Genomic DNA, 20,634 nt, shown 5'->3' on the forward strand with positions numbered 1-20,634 from the left:
AGTTGAAACTCCTTCTGACAGGGGATTCTGCCAGACGTTCCCAGCAAACCCTCACAATACGTTTGGGTCTGCCAGGTCGGACCGGCATCTTCCCCCACCATCGGAGCCAACTCACCACCAGATGGTGATCAGTTGACAGCTCCGCCCCTCTCTTCACCCGAGTGTCCAAAACATGCGGCCGCAAGTCCGATGATACGACTACAAAGTCGATCATCGAACTGCGGCCTAGGGTATCCTGGTGCCAAGTGCACATATGGACACCCTTATGCTTGAACATGGTGTTCGTTATGGACAATCCATGATGAGCACAGAAGTCCAGTAACCGAACACCGCTCGGGTTCAGATCGGGGGGGCCGTTCCTCCCAATCACACCTCTCCAGGTCTCACTGTCATTGCCCACGTGAGCATTGAAGTCCCCCAGCAGAACGATGGAGTCCCCAGGTGGAGCGCCCTCCAGCACACCCTCCAAGGACTCCAAAAAGGGTGGGTACTCTGCGCTGCCGTTTGGTGCATAAGCACAAACAACAGTCAGGACCCGTCCCCCCACCCTCAGGCGGAGAGAGGCTACCCTCTCGTCCACCGGGGTAAACCCCAATGTACAGGCGCCAAGCCGGGGGGCAATAAGTATGCCCACACCTGCTCGGCGCCTCTCACCCTGGGCAACTCCAGAGTGGAAGAGTGTCCAACCCCTCTCGAGAGGACTGGGACCAGAACCCAAGCTGTGCGTGGAGGTGAGCCCGACTATATCTAATCGGAACCTCTCAGCCTCACACACCAGCTCAGGCTCCTTCCCTGCCAGAGAGGTGACATTCCATGTCCCAAGAGCTAGTTTTTGCTGCCGGGGATCGGACCGCCAAGGTCCCCGTCTTCCGCCGCCGCCCAGCTCACACGGCACCCGACCCCTCTGGCCCCTCCCACCAGTGGTGAGCCCATGGGAAGGGGGACCCACGTATCCTTTTCGGGCTGAGCCCGGCCGGGCCCCGTGGGTGCAGGCCCGGCCACCAGACGCTCGCCATCGAGCCCCACCTCCAGGCCTGGCTCCAGAAGGGGGCCCCGGTGACCCGCGTCCGGGCGAGGGAAAACGTGGTCCGTTAATTTTACTCATCATAAGGGGTCATTTTGAGCCGTGCTTAGTCTGGTCCCTCACCTAGGACCTGTTTGCCATGGGTGACACTACCAGGGGCATAAAGCCCCAGACAACGTAGCTCCTAGGATCATTGGGGCGCGCAAACCCCTCCACCACGATAAGGTGACGGCTCAAAAGGAAACCAATTGGGTCTTAGTTATTAAGTATCAAGTAAAAATATAATTTATCCGTATACCAAAATTATTTAAGAAATAACTTTTACTAGGATACCCGAATACTGATAGATTCTATTGCTGCGGCCCGACATTTTGTTTATAAAAACCCTTGCTTCAGATCCCTGGGATTAACCTGCAAATAAAAGCTCCTCAAAATTAGTATGTTGCTGAATAATTAAAGTCATTAACTAGCAAAATTTCTCCTCAAAGAGAAAAAGTTATTTCGAGCTTTGGTTGTAAAAGGCCTATGACAAACATAAATAAAAAAATCCCATAATGCAGCCCAACAGCTGCTTACCGAACAACAGGCTCCCAGCGGACATTCCTTAGGCATTCTCTGTAGGCATGGCTCGATCGCTGTGTATCTTTCTTAACACTAATCTGTGTGAGCAGCTGTTCTCTGTGAAACTTAAACTTAAGTCAAGTGGTTTCAATGATCAACACCTGCATTCCATCCTGACAATCTAAGAAAAGATGAAAAGTATTCAGTTTTGGCAAAATGGCATAAGAGCAAAGAGAATTTTACATTCATTATTATTTTAACTTTTACAAAAAAAAAAGCATAATTGTATTTATATTCCCTTTTTTTTGCAACATGTTCTTCTTTTGAAATTTTTTCTTAACGATTATTTTGGAATATCGGATCTTGTTTGTTTTGAGTTATATGAATGTTTAAAAATGTTATCTTGTTCAGCCCGCAGACAAACAAGTGCTTTTAGTATTGGTCCCTGTGCAATAGAGTTTGACCCCACTGCTTTAATTAAACAATGTAATAGCGCATTTTAGTGTATTCAGTATTGTTAAAAAATAACAACATTGATTGACATTCAACATTCAAGTGAAAGCTTTTCAAACACAAAATCAAGTGCTGAATATTAAAAGCTAATACAAAAGAGTAACTTATTGCGGGTATTTTAATGTCAACAATTAATTCAGTAACATACTTTTTTAGACCGTCTGTGAAATTACAAATATGTCATTGGGATAGAATGAGTTAATGGGATTGGTGATGAAGCCAGAGTGTAGCCTGCCTCTCGCCCAAAGTCAGCTGGGGATAGACTCGAGCTCACCCAATTTGTCTTAGTCTTCCATGAACGCAGACAAATTATTTTTGTGTTTGCAGCAAAACAAGCCATAAACATCGCTTTGGACTTAGGAAAACTGATCAACATTTTTGCAAGTTTTCTGATATCCTGATGTTTTGAATCAAACTATAATTCACAACTTTAGTGCGGGCCAGGGCACCATTTAAAATGTCTAAATCCTCAACACATTGCCTCAATAATTCCCAAATATATACTGTAATTTTCATAACCACAATAAGTATGTAATAACTAGTTCAAATAACTAATTCTGAGCTTTAATTTGAGTGTTTTTAATCCATCATCATAATCATTAACATATTAAAATACGCTATGAATAACAAAAAAAAGGACATTAAATCAGGCACCAGATATACTATATTGCAACCAATCACAACTTTATGATTCTTTCGTATACATTGGAAATATGTGCAATTTATATTTGTTTGGTGAAAATATTTGTGCAAATCTAAGAATTGGGTTTGTTCCTACCATTAAAATAGTGTGATCGTAAGCAAATATACTGAGGTAACAATAATACTGTAGTAGTAAACTCCTTAGTAGTAGTAGTAGTCCTGTTGGCCTTGTTTTCACAATAATGACCAACTCGCTCTACATTCCGTCCACTGTTCAATGGCGGCTGGTAAAAACGTGTTGAGAAATGTTAAAAAGGAAATGAATAGATTTTGAGGTGTCGGGAATTCCTCGGTGGAAGACCCAAAAAGCAGGGAAACAAGGCACGAGTGCAGAGAACAACTAGTTTGATATAAATAAAACAAGGGCAAACAAATGGGATATTCAAAAATGCTGAAGTCCAAAAAAAACAAGGATCAAAGAAACTAAACAAACATTTGGAGAAAGGACTTGGACTTGACGTTGGCCCGACAGGGCCCATCACCCCCCCAAGTCCCTATCGCCTGAACCCAGGATCTAGGATCATGGAGCTCGATCTGATTTCCTGTGGCCTGATCTTCAGCCTGTCAATCACAGGAGGCACACCAACCAATGAGATGGAAGAGTCCATTTAAAAGCACAGTGCACCCTTTTCTATCAGTTTTTGATGTTTATTTTTCTATTTTCATATTAGAAAACAAAATGAAGAGACCCAGATTGATTGAACATAACTTTATTGATTGATTTATTTATGAATAAATATAACTTTTTGTCAGTAAGACAATGGGAACAATAATGTTTATTTCCAACACCAGTCCCATCCATCCATTATCCAGACCACAGGTTTTATAATGTTCTTCTTTCACTTTGATTTAGTATTCATTTCACATACACAGCTGTTTGTGCTTTAACGTTGAAGTTACTGTATATTAGTGAGTGCCACCAACAAAGTTTTATCTAATTTCTAACTAGTATGGATTGATATAAAAAGGATTTCCCTGTTTCATCACCCTTGAGTTATGTCACATGACAGAATTGTTAATAGGTAGATGATACAATTTATTTTGCACTTAAACGATGATCATACAGTGGATTGGCTGTATGAGGTTTCAATTGGTACCACTAGATGGCGCTGTGATTGTACCCTAGGCATCTCACTGGCAGGCACTGTGACCTCGTAAATTGAACGTTCATGTTTCCAATGCTGAACATTAGAAATGGCTCCAACGCGTCTTTGCTGATTGTGTTTGAGTTTATATCTAGGAGGCATCACTGGAATACAATAAATATTTTTTTCTTATGATGTAGAGACAGTGTTGAATATGAAAGGATTAAATGAGTAGGGACAAACAGTACTAACATTAAGTGGTGGGAAATGGATTTATAAAGTGATTCTGCTGGAAAGCTTTTATTTGTGAATTAGTCCCTTAGTCCCTTCAAACCATCTAATGTATTTTATGCTTTTGATTGATATATATATATATATATATATATATATATATATATATATATATATATATAAATTGTATATACTGTATGTACTGTATATATATATATATATATGTATATATATATATATATATATATATATATATATATATACATATACACACACTGTATATATTCATTCATTCATTCATTATCCATACCGCTTATCCTCACAAGGGTTGCGGGCGTGCTGGAGCCTATCCCAGCTGTCTTTGGGCAGTAGGCGGGGGACACCCTGAATTGGTTGCCAACCGATCGCAGGGCACACAGAGACAATCATCCGCACTCACAATCACACCTAGGGGCAATTTAGAGAGTCCAATCAACTTACTATGCATGTTTTTGGAATGTGGGAGGAAACCGGAGTACCCGGAGGAAACCCACGCAGGCACGGGGAGAACATGCAAACTCCACACAGGGAGGCCGGAGCCGGGATCGAACCCACGACCTCTGAACTGTGAGACGGACGTGCTAACCAGTCGCCCACCGTGCCGCCACTATATATATATATATATATATATATATATATATATATATATATATATATATATATATATATATATATATATATATATATATATATATATATATATATATATATACTGTATATGTAAAAAAAAAAATGTTTTTGGGGGGTATATTTGTAACTTCTAAAACAACATTTACACTCGACTAACTACAAAATTGGTTTGTTTTTCTATTTTCTTTATTCAAGTACTTGTTTTCATCTCAATCTCTACATACACATGCACATACATACTGTTCTTAACAAATGTATTTGCCCACCACTCAATTTAATAATGATAAAAATAATAGTAATAATAATAATAATTATTATGATTAATAATAATAATAGTAATAATAACTACATCTATATGGTGCCTTTCAAGGGACACAAGGGAACAAGAACCGGAAAACAAGAACTGGACTGGTGACCTTAAGCTTTTACAATGTACTGCAAAATAAACAAATACAGTAAATAATTGATAATAAGTAAGTAATAATAATTTTACTAAATAATTGGAATGGATTTTTTTTTAAGGAATACAGCAACCATAGTTTCTCTCACTTTAGATTTGCTGGTAACTTTGTGTATAACCTAAAGTAAGTCTACTTCTGTCTACTTATAGTGTTTGCTTATCTCAGAAACCATCAAGCATCATGAAGCGCTACCACGGAGACTCTATTTTAGTGAGCTCTTGACCTTTTTTTTTTTAACAGGAATAATGAATTTCAAATTGAATACACCTTTTTAATACTAAAATTTGAGCCAGTTCACTGGGCCTCTCGTAAACATCAGAAATGAATAAACCATAACAATCAATCATTAGACAAGATTTTTTTTTTTTGATTAATAACCAATGCTCTTAATATAGGTCAGCTACAATACCTTGCAGTAGCACAGTAACATGAATACACACGCATGTATGCACGCATGCTAGGACACACAATCTTGTATTTGTTACCTTATTGAAATATTGCCTCCCTCTTTGGGACCACCCTTTCTAGACATCACAGAAACAAATGAAAGACATCCCTGAACTTCGAAGAATAAAATATTTTAATAGTATCACAGTTTCACACTATGAGAGCCAACACCAAAAACACTTTGTGGCGGTTTATCCCCACTTAATGAAGAAAAAAAATTGCTCATTTTTGCTGAAAGCGATCTAACCCAGTGCCTATTCTCTGCAAATAGCAGGGCTCCACTCTACTTTACTGTACTTCTAAGGATAAACTTCCTTCACACATCATACAATTGTAAGACCTACAAGCTCCAAAACTATTTGAGGTGAATGTTGAAAGCAGCATCTGTAAATACAAAACCCTCATGACGCAAACGGTTTAAATCACAATAAAATAATTTCAATAATGTGACTTCAATACAGCAGAAGAAGTCAGAGCCACAACAGTGCTTTCACAACAGAACACCTACATATCAAAAGGGACACTGAGGAAGAAAAAAAAAAGAACCAAAGGCTGATGCATTCTATTCGATTGCATTAAAGGCCTTGAACCTTTAGGGTCCTTGAAACAAATCGTTACAATGATAATATTAACTTTTTTAGTTTTTCCAACAGATGTTTTTCTACGGAAACGGGAGGTGTGCTACCATGGTCCACGTCTACAGACTCTGATCAGCAATGATCCTAGAATCATAAAACTTTATACCTTTCTAGTCCCTCACAGCGAGGGCTCCCGGGGAATCAGTGATGTACCTCTCACAGTCTGATTTTCCAGGCGGTGTAATGTACAAGAAGGTGGCAGAGTGAGAGGCTGCTGTCTCACTTGTTTCTGCCATGTGATAGAAGAAAAAGACCATGGTCAAGAATCTAAAATGTTTATCATGATCCCAAATTGATTTTTTTTCATTGTCCAGCTCGATATATCATTGTTAATTTAATTTAATGTTCATTTTCAATCAATTGTTAAGGATATACTTGCTTGGTAATTATTCTCACACTCTGTAGTATATGTTTACTTAGCTACAATCCGTTTTTTATCGATATTAACGTTCAAACAGCAATGCAATACAGACCTTGCATTACAAAAACGATCAGGAGGATATTTTTACTAAACATTAACATTAACACCATTTGTAAGGCAAAGGCAATGTCATGACAGAGTAAATATACCTGCCTAGCAGAAGAGACTGGACATAGTAGCTGGTGTCCAGCAGTGTATAGACATTTAACAATAGTTTAGTGTACAGTACATGTAGAAACAGAGGAGACCAAATGACCACGTGCCATTCTTACCTCCTGAGCCTCGCTTTTGTCCAAGCTGCTGCTTGTTGTTTGTAACCGTTTTAAGTTGCAGGGTCCTCTCCTGGGAAATATTAATAGGAAACAAAGTTATGTTCATATCGTGGCAAGTCTACTGCCACATTAGACAGGCAGAGAAAACTAGCTGACTAATGCCATATCATCTAGGAGAAAAAAAACAGTGGATAATTAAGCAACATGAGCTTGAATCCAAAATTAGTAACTACAAAAAGAGCATGAACAAAACAGGGACACAAACACTTTCAAGCTACTTTGGTAAGCCAAACAGGAATTAGATATGTTATTTACTTAGTAAGCAGAGGGGGCAGTCAGGTTTACAAACAGAAAATATTAGGAAATGGGCAACAGAGCAAGTAGCCTCCTTGCTTTTCAGCTGTGTAAGGCTCAATCAAGTCGTGTAGTGCCAAAAATTAGGCATCCTCTAACCAAACAAATAGTATCACGGCCAGATGAGATTACAGATGCATTTGCAAAATATTATACAAGCCTTTATACATAGACAATAAAATTAATTAAATACAACAATTTCATACATCACTTCACTTGACAAAGTTAACAAATGAAGAGTCAGATGAATTAGTTAGGCCAATAACGGAAATATATATAAAAGAAACTATAACAAAATTAAAGAATAACAAACTCCCGGGCGTCGACGGCCTAAGTGGGGAATACTATAAAACCTGAGTTCATGCATGCCGATATTGTATAGACTGTAGAATATTTAACTATGCACTGGAAACAGGAGATGCACCGAAAACATGGTCTGAGGCCATAATTAGAGTGTTAAAGAAGGAAGGAATCCCTGCGCTTGTTAATAACTCTCTGCATACATATAGTTAAATTTCTTGTTACAAAATTAATGAGAAAAAAATCAGAGGCAATGACGTTGGCGGGGTCCTGGCCTTCTTAGTTAAACAATATAGTGACATTTCGACACTCCCAAAAGGGGTTCAGACACCTGGGGATTATGCTAACTCCAAATCCTGCGCAATTATTTAAATTGAATTATGACAATTTATTAAAACAAATTAAAGTAGACTTGACAAGGTGGGACGTCCTCCCACTCTCCTCATTTAGCAGAATAGAAGCTGTTGAAATGAATATATTGCCAAGACTCCTATATGTATTGCTTTGCCCATATGGTTCCCCATGTCTACTTTCACTGTATTGGACAAATTTAAATCTCCATGTTTATTTGGCAAAATAAAAGACCTCGAGTACGGTTAAATGTAATGTGTTCAACAAAGGATAAGGGAGGTCTATCTTTACCTAATTTTAAATATTACTATTGGACGAGTCAACTCACTGTCATAACCCAATGGCTATTCAACAATCAGGATATCAGATGGCTTCAAATATAGCAGAACTCAGTGCAAAGTCATTCCTTGAAATACCTACGTTTTTTGAGTAAGAAATCATATGTTTCATATGAGGTTTCATATGGGGTGACATATCGTCGCTGTCCAAAAAAAAAAAAAAAAGACTGTCCATTTTTTCTTATTTTTACGTGAATGTGGTTTCAGCATTCACGTGAAAATTAGAAAAAAATCCAAAATTCATACGTCATGCTCACACCACCGTGGCACCGTGCACCTGTCCCTTATTTAGGAGTGAGAAAGTTGGCAATCCTAGCTAAACTGCAGATGAAAATGGACTTGTTTCTACATGGACGCCAGCGAAAGACTATTTAAAGGTGTGAATACTATTAACACTTGAATACTTGACTGAAGTACAATGCCCTGTGTCAAGAATTGTTCAACAAATGTTTTATTTTCAATAAAGTTCTAAAAAAAGAAGAAAACTGACTAACTATTATCTGTATTGTTTCGGTTTCCATATATCTGCTCATTGGGCAACACTACTTAAATAACATTCGCCAACTCTCTGTTGGTGGCAGTTCTACAGTAAAATTACTGTTCATAGGGCTCAAATGACCAGATTACACTGGTCTGCATCAAAAAATAAACAAGGATGACAAATATTTTCTAGATCAGTTTTTCGCACTGAAGACAGCAGGTACCATTCATTTTGCCCGATATGTTGCAGTTTTTCTGTTACATACTATGCAGAGATGGGAAATCCAGTTCCAGAAAATAAAAACCCTGCCACAGTTTGCCTTTAGCCACAGGTGCTTCTACTCAACCTTAACTGCTGGTTGAGACAGTATACACGTCTCATATCTATGTGTGATGTATGTATGTGGGAGAAGCACATGCGCCTTGTGACACCCCGCTGCATTCGAGAACAAAACACAGAAGCGTTTGTGTGTGTATGGAAATATTTAGCCGGCTATCGAGCATTAATCCATCCGTCCATTCTCTTCTGCTTATCCGAGGTCAGGTCGCAGGGGCAGCATCTTAAAGATTAAGTGTGATGTAATTTCAGAAATGCCAAATTATGTCATGTCATGTCATCTTCCAAACCGCTTATCCTATACAGGGTCGCGGGGAGTTGCTGGAGCCTATCCCAGCCGTCAACGGGCGAAGGCAGACTACACCCCGAACTGGTCGCCAGCCAGTCGCAGGGCACACACAGACACCGTCACTGAGCGGGAATCGATCCCACGCTGCCCGCACACAACTCGGGCACTACACTATCAGCGGACAAATGCCAAATTAAATCTTTTTATGTCACAAGTAATTAAACCAAAAAAATTCTGGCAAGTTATAAAATCTTCTTCAGGTAATGTGATGACCACTGATTTACCAAATTTATTAATCACTCAGTCTGTTATACTGTCTGACAAGACAGCTATATTAAACTGTTCTAATGATCATTTTATTTCTGATGGGTCATTGTTTGAGTCGTTAAATCCTGAAGTGAAAAATGCTGAATTGACTAGTGTTAACCCAACTTTGACACAGATGACTGGGAGTAGACCAATCACTAGTCCATTTGAGTTTGAGCCTGTATCTGTCTCTGAGGTTAATAATGTACTGAAGAGGCTGGACACAAATAAAGCGGCAGGGCCTGATAAAATTGAACCATTTTTCTTAAAGTTAGCTGCCGATTTTATTGCTGAGCCTCTCTCACATGTTTATAATCTGAGTCTCAGTAGCAACAAAATCCCTAAAATCTGGAAGTCATCATTTGTTCTCCCCATGTTGAAAGGGGGTGAACCCACACATCTCAATAACTACAGACCAATCTCTAAATTGTGTATTTTAGCAAAAGTGTTTGAAAGGATTGTTAGTGATCAACTAAAGGATTTTTTTAGAATCAAATCTTATCTCCATTCCAGTCTAGTTTTAGGAAAACAGCACAGCACTGTGACAGCTGCACTCAAGGTTTTAAATGAATTAATCGAAGCACTGGACAGTAAAAAATACTGTGTTGCTCTTTTTATTGATTTGTCCAAAGCATTTGACACAGTTGACCATAATCAACTGGTACAAGCCCTACACGAGATCGGCCTTTCTAAGCATGTAGCTGCCTGGTTTCCCAACTACCTTACCAACAGAACACAATGTGTTCATGTGTCCGGAGCTGCCTCCTCTTTTCTGGACATTGCCAAAGGGGTGCCTCAAGGCTCAGTGTTAGGACCCATTTTATTTTCAATTTACATAAATAATCTGTGTAACAATCTGTCAAATGCAATGTATCACTTTTATGCAGATGACACCATAATTTATTGCTGTTCAGCCTCACTTACTCAGGCTTTCGGGTTTTTACAAGTTGCTTTTAATGTTATTCAGTTTATCTTACACAGTCTTAAACTGGTTTTAAACACAGATAAAACCAAGCTTTGTGGTTTTCTCTTGTGCAAGAGCGTGACCACAAAACATGCCAAACATTGTAACGTCAAATGGAAAACCTACAGAGATGGTTTTAAATTACAAGTAGTTGGGTTTTGTTCTTGATCGGGACCTTTCATTTAAAACCCATATAAATAATTTGGTCTCAAAACTCAGGGTGTAGCTTGGGTTCTACTTCAGAAACAAATCCTGCTTCTCCATCAGGGTCCGAAAGAACCTCATGTCAGCAACCTTTTTGCCCATAATTGATAATGGTGACGTGCTATATTCCAGTCAATGACATTTTATTTATATAGCACTTTTCATACATAAAAATGCAACTCAAAGTGCTTTAAAACATTCAAAGCAAAACATAGATAATTAGAAAAAAAAAAAAAAAAAATCTGTTCATGCCCTTCCTCCCAACAAACCCAAGACAGATATCCATTAGTACATCAGCAATCATTCACACACACCCACACAAAGTGCACAACCTGATAAAATGTGTTAAAAAGACATGAGAAAGACAGAGAAACCATATGAGGAAAGAGTACCCAAGGGGAGCTCTCCGCGCCGAGGGGAATGACAGCCCACGGCCACAGGGGCGCCACCACCATAGAGGCCCGGATTAGACAGGCGGACCCCACACAAAGTGTAGAGGCCGCCGGCCACCCAGACCCAAGGGAGCAACAAAACTAAAAGACAGAACAGTAGTATAGTCTAAGAACTAGAATCAGTAAGATAAGAGAGAAAAAAAAAACCAAATTATCTTCAATCAAAAGAAAAGATAAATTATTTAAAAGTTGTTGAAAGCCAAACTAAAAAGGTGTGTCTTGAGCTTCCTCTTAAAAATATCAACAGTCTCTGCAGACCTGATGTCCTCTGGCAGGCTATTCCAAAGGTGAGGACCAAAACGGTTGAATGCAGCCTCCCCATGCATTTTGGTCCTCACCCTTGGAATAAATAAAAGGCCGGCGCCAGAGGACCTCAGGATCCGCGAGGGTTGGTATGATAAAAGCAAATCAGATAAATAAGATGGCCCAAGACCATTAACACATTTATAAACTAATAAAAGTATCTTAAAATCGATCCTGAAACACACAGGGAGCCAATGCAGCAATTTCAAAACTGGCGTAATGTGCTCCCGCCCTCTGGTTCTCGTCAGCACCCGAGCGGCTGAATTCTGCAGTAGTTGCAGTGGTGAAATGCTCTTTTTCGGGAGGCCAGAGAGCAGGGCATTACAGTAATCTAAACGACAGGAAGTAAAAGCATGCATCAGCACTTCCGTGTTAGCCTGAGAGAGAAACGGGCGGACTCTGGCGATATTCTTAAGGTGATAAAAACCAATCTTGGTTACATTTTTAATATGAGGAATAAAACTGAGCTCAGAGTCAAAAATGACGCCAAGGTTCTTCACACAATGTGAGGGATTAAAAATGTGTAGTTTTGGTAAAAGCTTCTCTCTCTGACCTTCGGGACCGATAACTAAAACCTCAGTTTTGTCCTGATTGAGCTGTAGGAAATTATCTGCCATCCATGACTTGATATCTAAAATGCAATTTAAAAGGGTATCAATGGGTCCTGTGTCATCAGGAGACACGGCAATATACAGCTAAGTGTCATCAGCATAGCTGTGAAAGCTGATGCCGTGTCCCCTGATGACATCCCCAAGGGGAAGCATATAAAGATTAAAAAGTAGGGGGCCTAAAATCGAACCTTGAGGAACCCCACATTTAATTTCATGGGTTTTGGAGGAACAAGTATCCATACTTACAAAGAAATATCGGTCTGTGAGATAGGAATAAAACCAGTCAAAAACAGTACCAGAGATGCCCACTAGATTTTTAAGTCTATTTAATAAAATTTGGTGATCTACTGTATCAAAAGCAGCGCTTAGATCCAGTAGCACCAAGACTGTGAGTTTTCTCACGTCTGCAGTGCACCTAATATCATTTAAAATCCTTAAAAGAGCAGTCTCCGTACTGTGGTTCATCCTAAAACCAGATTGATATTTCTCCAAAATATTATTTGTATTTAAAAAATGATTCAACTGGATGAAAACCAGTTTTTCTAAAATCTTACTTAAAAACGGTAAGTTGGATACGGGTCTGTAATTATTAAAAACGCTCGGGTCAGAACTGCTCTTCTTCAGAAGGGGCTTCACCACCGCCGTTTTAAAGGCAGCGGGGAAGACGCCTGTCTGAAGAGAGCAATTGACTATATTTAAAATTTGTTCCTCAAAAAGTGCATCATCCAAACTTCTCCAGTCGTTCGACTCTGTCTTTCGTTCAGCGCTTAGATTTGTCACTGGTTGTAGTCGTCTCACCCACCATTGTGAATTGTATCTGAAATCAGACTTGCCTTCCTTGAGTGCACGCAGATATGCACATTGGTTAACGCTAATTTATAAGGCTCTCTTGGGCTCGCTCCCTTCTTATCTGTGCAGTGTTCTACATAAGACAAATAGCGGCTATGCCTTGCGTTCCTGCACTACTCTTGTTTTATCTGTTCCTCGTGTAAGGACAAAATTTGGAAAGAGAGCGTTCAGCTTTGCTGCCCCTTCAGCTTGGAATGCCCTACAGCAGGGGTGTCAAAGTCAAATGGACAGAGGGCCAAATAAAAAAAATTGCGACAAGCTGAGGGCTGGACTGATAGAATGTTCATTGAAATTTTTTTAAAATGTCTGGATTGGATCGGGTCCTTCGCGCCTGCTGATGATGTCACGCTTTATAGATCTGTAATATATTTCTTTGCGTCTATGTTTGTCACCCCCCTGGCTGTTGTGTTTTTATCTTCAGAGTTATTAAATAAAAAATAAAATAAAGTACATTAATGCTACTTTTGAAACGCAGCTCGTACTTCACTTCCGCTTGCGTTTCTCCTGCCAAACTGGAAACTATTTTCTGGTTGACTTGGGCTGCAAGATTGTATGAACTGTACATAATGTGAAGTAAAACGGAGAGGATCATATGATTGGTATGATGTCTTCAGCTGACCCTATTTTAGAGTGTGAATGTGGGTGACCCTGTCAGAAAACACAGGCCCGTATTCCACTTGACACTTGATCTATTTATTGTGGTCTGCAACAACACAGACAAAGAATAACCTAGCAACATCATCCAATGCATATCCATTTGTTAACAATATGCCTAAACATTACAATTCACTGTATTAAGAAATTAATCAGCCAAACAATACATACAATACACATTCGCACGTTTCATCACTAGAATAGTTAGCATATGAGCCAAAATAACTAACTAGTGTTCATCAACGTGACATCGCTCACGAGAACATATCTAGGCTTGTAGAAAAGGTTCAGCCTTCTCTTTAATTTCGTTGCCGTCAGTTCACGTTCACGCGATCACGTGTTTTGTATCTCGCGTTGTTCCATAGTTTTTCCTGCTTCCGGGCTTGAGTCAGGTGCAGCCTTCCAGTGAAACTCGATATTAGCCTAGTCTGATGATTCCTTGTTGTTTCTTATTTCATTGATGCACCTTTAAGCCTTGAGTTAATGACAAAAACGTAAGTCTATCTTCATTTACTCGTATATTTCTGTTAATGCCTGCTCGTGTGCCAGTTAGCCACATTACTCGCCTAGCATTGGGCCCCGCCGTTCGCGGCCATTAGTATGGGACCATAAGGACATGGTTTGCGCCTTACTGTATGTTGCAGTGTATTTCAATGTTGTGGCGACCGTAATTCATTACTGTGTTGACGTGGAGGTGGAATTTTGTATTGAATGTGTCGGCTTTCACATCGTCACTAATTGTAGGTACGTCACTAAATGTAGTTATTTTGTGTGGCCCCTAGATGGTGCCATTACACTGTCAGTTATAAGTGATTGTTTAAGTTATTTTCATTTCATGCATATATTTGGAACGCCAGCATTTGGACAGTCTATCTGATTGATATATTATGAACATTATTTGTAATATTGAATGTTGGCGCTAATTCCTATTTTCCCTTATTTTGCAGACTCAATCTACCCACACTCAATCTGTCAACAATCTATCAACAATCTATCCATCTATCAATCAACAATTCAATCATTCTTAATTTATATTATTTTGTGCATCAATGTATGTTCGCTTACAAGACATCAGTCCAGTAAAGGATACTAAATCGCACCTTGGAGTCCTGTCTCTTCCAGCCTGTGCTCTGACCGGCACACCATCTTGTTTACAGTTAGTCTCTTAAACGAACTAGCCTTTCGCCTCCCCAACGAGGCTATTATGTCCAGCAGTTACCTGACATGAACTTAAATTATTAAACTCACCTTTTAACATTTACACACAACAAACGTGGTGAAGCACGGGCAATCTGCAACTACTGAGTTTGCTGGCACGAACAAACTGCGAGCTGTGTCGAAGGAGGAAAGAGGAAAAAAAAAAGTCACACACACACTTAGCGCTCGAGGAGCGTTCAATGCCTGCTCACAGTGTGGGACATCTCACTACTACGTCGAAACTCAATGAATTTATCAAATGCCATTAATTACTAATAATAAAACAACGTGAGATTTCTAACATGAAGTATTTCTAATAAAGTGTGTTTTACTCCAAATAACTTTTAACCACAATTCGATTGTGAAAGCCACGAAAAGTGACGTGGAGTCTTCAGTCAGCATGTAGAACAGCCATGGGGTGGCAAATATTGATTCCAAAGAGTGAAAATAGTGTAACGAATTGGGTTATCTGTGTTGTGGTCAAAATTGTGTCTTGCCAAGTTGTTTTGTTTCCGAGGTTAATGAATGCATCGTGCGGCTCGCTGGATGGGAGGGCATGCGAGCGAGAGTAGCGGAGGACGAACAGAAGAGCCGTTGCTCTTTTTGACTGAACGGTTGTCGAACTGTATTGGCGTTGGCTGCGGCCCTTATTAGCCGGTTGGACTAATAAAACCATGCTAATTAAACTACGTCTGACGGTGTTTTCTTTGAAGTCACTACAATATATTTTAAAACGTGACGTCTTCGGCTGGACCCAATCAGATCTGCTACACACACCGGCTTGCTGCGAGCCAGATCTGATAATAAAGCAATATCATCCCAGGGACCGTAGAAAACCTTCTCGCGGGCCGGATGTGGTCCGCGGGCCTTGACTTTGACATATGTCCCCTACAGACTGAACTTAAACTCACTGAACTGATCCCACTTGAAGCATTTCGTTCAATCCTGAGGGCCAAACAACGGGAGACCATTGAAAAGTGCTTGCGTTTTCAATCTTAACTTGTGTCAGTTTGTACGTTGTTATTGTAAAATACCTTTGCACCTTAAAATTGTATGTGTTATGTGTCTCTTGTAAATGTTGTATGACATGTGCTGCTGAACTCTTGGCCAGGTCACCCTTGTGAAAGAGATCTTGATCTCAATGGGTTTTTATCTGGTTAAATAAAGGTCAAAAAAAACTCATACTAAGAATAAAGCATGAAAAAATAGTTTCTATTTCGTTGACAAAGTAATCTTTTTCCCGAAGTGAGATCCTGGTAAGCGGCAAATCCGGATGTCTGATGTCATTTCAAGAACAACAATGGCTCACCCTGGAAAGTGTAGAAAGCCAGACAGAAATCAACTCAGAAAGCAATATTTTAAACTTATCTGAGGACATCCAGGTGTTTGAAGAGTTGGAGGAAGATGAGGTTGTTGGCATAATGTACCGGTATGTTGGACCTTACATGCACGAACCAGATGCTCAGGATGGCAAAAATGTTGTGCCTGAACAACCGGATATGGAATGGAGAAGAAAGCCATCGAGATTGGAATAATGGTAAATTATATAGGCTGTGGTTATTAGCCTAGCGCAGGGGATGGGCAATTCCGGTCCTCGAGGGCCAGTATTCTGCATGTTTTCTATGTCACCCTGCTGCAACACACCTGATTCAATGATCAGGATCGTTATCCTGCTTCTGCAGAACTTGCTGATTGTATGATCATTTGGATTAGGTGTGTTGCAGCAGGGAGAGATGGAAAACGGCAGGACACTGGCCCTTGAGGACTGGGATTGCCCACCCCTGGCCCTAGCGTTATTGTTTTTAATTCGATGCTGTGCTGTAAAGTACACCTGATATTACCTACTTGGTCCATTTATTCTGATAGCACTGAGAGCGCATGTCACAGTGGGTTGGTGTCCTACACTGTCAATTAGGCTTTATTTCTTGTCATATTTTGATAGTACTAGTAGGCATAAATATGGTATATTTAATTAATCATAAAATGCAAGTGAATTTACAATAAGATTGACTTGTGATATGTCACATCTCTCGCAGGGAAGGAGCCCGAGCTGGTGTGTGAGGCTGAGAAGTTCAGACTAAACATAGTCGGGCTCACTGCCACACACAGCTTGGGCTGTGGTACCAGTCCTCTTGAGAGGGGTTGAGTACTCTTCCACTCAGGATTTTCCTCAGGAGAGAAGCGCCGAGCAGGTGTGGGCATACTTATTGCCCCCTGGTGCCTGTACATTGGGGTTTACTCCGGTGGACGAGAAGGTAGCCTCCGTCCACCGTAGGTTAGTGGGATGGATCCTGACTGTTGTTTTTGCCAATGCACCAAACAGCAGTGCAGGGTACCCACCCTTTTTGGAGTCCTTGGAGGGTGTGCTGGAGAGAGCTCCCCCTGGGGACCCTTTCCTTCTGATGGGGGAATTCAATGCTCATGTCGGAAATGACAATGAGATCTGGAAGGGCGTGATTGGGAGGAACAACCCCCCACGCCTGATCTGAACCCAAGTGGTGTTCTGTTACCGGACTTCTGTGCTCGCCACGGATTGTCCATAACGAACATCATGTTCAAACAAAAGGGTGTCCATATGTGCACTTGGTACCAGGACACCCTAGGCCGCAGTTCGATGATCGACGTTGTAGTAATATCATCCAATTTGAGCCGCATGTTTTGGACACTCGGGTGAAGAGAGAGGCGGAGCTGTCAACTGATCACCACCTGGTGGTGTGGTGGCTCCGATGGTGGGGGAAGATGCCGGTCCGACCTGGCACAACCAAACGTAGTGTGAGGGTTTGCTGGGAACGCCTGGAAGAAGGAGTTTCATCTCCCACCTCCGGCAGAACTTTGCCCAGTCCCGGAGGAGGCAGGGGACATTGAGTCAGAGTGGACCATGTTTCGTGCTTCTATTGTTGAGTCAGCCGATCAAAGCTGTGGCTGCAAGGTGGTCGGTGCCTGTCGTGGCAGCAATCCCCGAACAAAGGGATGCTGTCCTGCTGAAGAAGGAGTCCTATCAGGCCTTTTTGGCCTGCGGGGGGAGGCAGTTGACAGATACCGGCTGGCCAAGCGGAATGCAGCTTCAACGGTTGCTGGGGCAAAAACTCGGGCGTGGGAGAAGTTTGGTGAGGCCATGGAAAATGACTTCCGGACGGCTTCGAGGACATCCTGGTCCACCATCAGGCGTCTCAGGAGAGGAAAGCAGTGCACCATTAACAATGGGTATAGTGGAGATGGGGTGCTGCTGACCTCGACTCGGTACGTCGTGGGTCGGTGGGGAGAATACTTCAAACACCTTCTCAATTCCATCGACACACCTTTCACTAAGAAAGCAGAGCCTGGAGAGTCCAAGGTGGGCTCTCCTATCTCTGGGGTTGAAGTAACTGTGGTAGATAAAAAGCTCCTCTGTGGATGAGATCTGCCCAGAGTTTCTAAAGGCTCTGGATGTAGTGGGGCTGCCATTGTTGACACGCCTCTACAATATTGGACATCGGGGACAGTGCCCCTGGATTGACAGACGGGGGTGGTGGTGGTCCCCCTTTTTAAGAAAGGGGACCGGAGGGTGTGTTCCAATTACAGAGGAATGACATTTCTCAGCCTCCCTGGTAAGATCTTTTCAGGGGTGCTGGAGAGGAGGGTCTGTCGGGAGGTCGAATCTTGGATTCAGGAGGAGCAATGTGGTTTTCGTTCCGGCCGTGGAACAGTGGACCAGCTCTACATCCTCAGCAGTGTCCTCGAGGGTGCATGGGAGTTCGTCCAACTAGCCTACATGTGTTTTGTGGACTTGAAGAAGGTGTTTGACCGTGTCCCTCTGGGAGTTCTGTGGCGGGTGCTTCAGGAGTACGGGGTTTTCGTATTCGGTATTCGGTCCCTGTACGACCAATGTCAGAGTTTGGTCCGCATTGCTGGCAGTAAGTAGGATTTATTTCTGGTGAGGGTTGGACTCCACCAAGGCTGCTCTTTGTCACCAATTCTGTTCATAATTTTTATGGACAGAATTTCTAGGCGCAGCCGAGGTGTTGAGGGGGTCCAGTTTGGTGGTCTCAGTATTGCATCTCTGTTTTTGATGATGTGGCGCTGTTGGCTTCTTCAAGCCGCGACCTCCAACTCTCACTGGAGCGGTTCGCAGCCGAGTGTGAAACAATTGGGATGAAAATCAGCAACTCCAAATCTGAGACCATGGTACTCAGTCGGAAAAGGGTGGAGTGCCCAAAATTCTGCCCCAAGTGGAGGAGTTCAAGTATCTTGGGGTCTTGTTCGCGAGTGAGAGTAGGATGGAACGGGAGATCAACAAGTGGATCGGTGCAGCATCTGCTGTGATGCGGACTCTGTATCGGTCTGGTAAATCGAGAGCTTCAGCTTTCGGCACAGCTCTCGATTTACCGGTCGATCTACGTTTCTGCCCTCACCCATGGTCATGAGCTTGGGTCATGACCGAAAGAACAAGATCTCGGATACAAGTGGCCGAAATGGGTGTCCGGGCTCTCCCTTAGAGTGAGAAGTTCGACCATCCGGGAGGGACTCAGAGTCGAGCCGCTGCTCCTCCACGTTGAGAGGAGCCAGATGAGGTGGCTTGGGCATCTGATTAGGATGCCTCCTGGATGCCTCCCTGGTGAGGTGTTCTGGGCATGTCCCACCGGCAGGAGGCCCCGAGGACGACCCAGGACACCATGGAGAGACTATGTCTCCCGGCTTGCCTAGGAACGCCTTGGGATCCCTCCAGAAGAGCTTGAAGACGTGGCTGGGGAGAGCGAAGTCTGAACTTCCCTGCTGAAGCTGCTGCCTCCGCGACCTGACTCCGATAAGCGGCAGATGGATGGATGTGATTGGCAGTTTTCCAAGAGGACGTGGCATGTTCATCATCAACAGTCATCTATTTTCAAACAAACAGAAATTCTAAGGCTAGGTTCACACCGCAGCCAAATGCGACCCAGATCTGATTTTTTTGTCCATAGCCGACCAGCATCAGATTTTTTTTTTTATGACAGTGTCAGAGTCACACCAAATGAGACATTAATGAACAACGCACACAATGAGGAGAAAAGACACTCAACACAATAATTATGTCATTTTACTCGCGAGGAGAGCACAGGGGACTGTACAATTACAATTCCTCACCACGCTCTGATCCGCCCCTCCGCCTCCTCTATTTTTATTTTCTCAGGGTGGTCCCTAATTGTATACATAGAAATTGCTACTCTTAAGAGTGGGGGGAACATGCAGCATCGCGTTCGAAGACAGTGTGTGTGTGTGGGTGTGTGGGGGTGTGTGCGTGTGTGTGGGGGGTGGGGGTGGGGTGGGGGGTAACTTCATTGTTATGGTTATATTCTGTCCCAAGGACTCAGCGTCTTACCGCAGGATGCTCTTCAATAAGAGCATCATTCCTATTTTGCAGCTGTGTCCTTCTCACCTTCCACTTTCTTAACAAACAACTTTGACTAACATGATTAAAACAAGTTTATAATGCTGAATTAAAACCTTACAAAACTTATAAGAGTAAATATGGGATAACTTATGTATAATTATTCTAACAGACTCAATTCAGATTTTTTCAAATCCGACCTGGGTCGCTTTCATATGTGGTCCTAAATCAGAATAGCAATGTGACCGCGGTCTGAACGGCCAGGTCGCATATATCC

At 41.8% G+C, this 20,634-nt stretch overlaps 1 long non-coding RNA gene across 1 annotated transcript; it reads right to left on the reverse strand.

Moving 5' to 3' along the window:
• Positions 1–5,889: 5,889 nt before the first annotated feature.
• LOC147145387 (uncharacterized) lies at positions 5,890–14,951 on the reverse strand. Its single transcript, XR_015087556.1, has 4 exons — positions 14,917–14,951; positions 11,340–11,480; positions 7,025–7,094; positions 5,890–6,560 (listed from the first exon to the last, which is right to left on the reverse strand). It is a non-coding gene; the product is annotated as an uncharacterized LOC147145387 (long non-coding RNA).
• Positions 14,952–20,634: the final 5,683 nt, after the last annotated feature.

This window comes from Filicampus tigris, chromosome 7 (genome assembly GCF_054856515.1).
Source record: "Filicampus tigris isolate MCC_2025a chromosome 7, RoL_Ftig_1.0, whole genome shotgun sequence".
Classification (NCBI taxonomy): Eukaryota; Metazoa; Chordata; class Actinopteri; order Syngnathiformes; family Syngnathidae; genus Filicampus; species Filicampus tigris.